This window comes from Phocoena phocoena, chromosome 8 (assembly GCF_963924675.1).
Source record: "Phocoena phocoena chromosome 8, mPhoPho1.1, whole genome shotgun sequence".
In the NCBI taxonomy this organism is placed as follows: domain Eukaryota; kingdom Metazoa; phylum Chordata; class Mammalia; order Artiodactyla; family Phocoenidae; genus Phocoena; species Phocoena phocoena.
Genome location: NC_089226.1, coordinates 87,793,601 through 87,795,602, shown reverse-complemented (window position 1 = coordinate 87,795,602; position 2,002 = coordinate 87,793,601).

Genomic DNA, 2,002 nt, shown 5'->3' with positions numbered 1-2,002 from the left:
GTTGATGAGGTTTAAGAAAAGAAGCCATCTCCATAACGTAAAAGTGCAAGGTGAAGCAGTAATTGCTGATGTAGAAGCTGCAGCAAATGATCCAGAAGATCTAGCTAAGGTAAATAATTAAGGTGGCTACACTAAACAACAGATTTTCAGGGTAGACTAAACAGCCTTATATTGGAAGAAGATGCCATCTAAGACTTTCATAGCTAGAGAGGAAAAGTCAATGCTTGGCACCAAAGCTTCAAAGGATGGGCTTTTTCTGAAATAGAAGACAAAAGGGAAAATATTTATTTACCTGTGTTCCTATAAGGAATTGCCTCTGTTGAACAAGCAGTGTCCTTGATGAGAAGAAACCAAGATAAGAAGCACGTGTAATGAAACTAACACCCAAGGAGAAGACATACAATGAATACATTGGATGCCATAAGAGACAAATTTGCAACTTACTGATATAGAAAACAAACTGGAGAAAAACTCTGAGATCACATAGGAAGTGAATGCAGAGATGAAAATAATGAGGAAAAGGTGAGGGATAGAAATTATAGAATAAGTGAAATAGTGAAATGAAACACACAGAATGGTGGGTGTTCCCCCAGAGATAATTGAATCCAGTCAAATCACATGGAATAAAAGCATTACTCAAGATAGCATTGAATTTTCCAGCACTAAACAAAGCTTTAGCTCTAGGAGAGCTCATCGCCATACTCTGAAAAAGATAATGAACAGAGAGATCTCTTCCAAAGTGTAGGCTATTAAAATGTCAACACTTAAAGAATAATAAAGATCATGAAAATATCCATTCATGGAAAAAAATTACCTTTGAAAAGGAAAAGTTAAGAAATATGATCAATATAAAATGACCTTCATTATGTCAGTTATGCTTTTTCCTTGGTTTCTACTGTGGTTAGGGTAACTCTTGCTGCCCTGCATTGGTTTATTTTTGTTTTTAATTTACCATAGATGATGATGATGAAGATAGATAGATAAATAGACAAACAGACTGACTCCATCCTTTTATCTATCTATGTTACTTTTCTTTTTAACTTATTTTTTTAATGTGCTATAAAATATATTACACATACAGGAGAGTGTATAAAAACATTCGTGTGTAAATCTCTTCCCCTTGAATTCAGATAGAACCTGTGACTTGATGTAAGCAAGGGAATATGGCAAAGGTGATAATTATGTCTTTGACTATGCTACATCATATAAGACCCTGTCTTAGTAGCCCAGAGAGAGAAAATTTTCTTCCTCACTGCTTGGAAGAAGCAAGCTTCCACATTGCAAGGGGGCCTATGGAGAATGTCGCCAGACAGGGAAAGGCCGGCAGCCTCTCTTAACTGAGAGCAGGCCATCAGGCAATAGCCAGCAAGAAAACAGAGATTTCAATCCTATAACCTCAAGGATCTGAATTCTGCCAACAGCCTGAGCTTGAAGCAGATTTTTCCCCAGTCAAGTTTCTGATGAAATTGCAGCCCAGTGAAACTCTGGGTATAGCTAAGCCTTGCCTGAATTCCTAACATACAGAAACAATGAGATAATGCAATAGCCAAGGGGTGAAAGCAACCCTTGTTTCCATCAAAGAATGAATGGGTAAACAAAATGTGATATATACATACAATGGAATATTATTATGCAGCCTTAAAAAAGAAGGACTTTTTTTTTTTTTTTTTTTGCAGTACGCGGGCCTCTCACTGTTGTGGCCTCTCCCGTCGCGGAGTACAGGCTCCGGACGTGCAGGCTCTTAATCCATGTTTTGTTGGATTTTTACCTAGGTTTTTCAGTTTTTTGAGCTATTGGAAATGATATTATATTTTAAATTCCAGCGTGCACAGGCTCACTGCTAGCATAATGAAATACAACATTTTTTAATGGTTATCTTATATCCTGAGATCTCCTGACTCATTTTTTTTTAATTCTAGGAAGTGTGTGTGTGTGTATCCTGTAAGATTTTCTACATAGATAATCATATCGTCTGCAAGTAGGGACAGTTTTATTTCTTTTT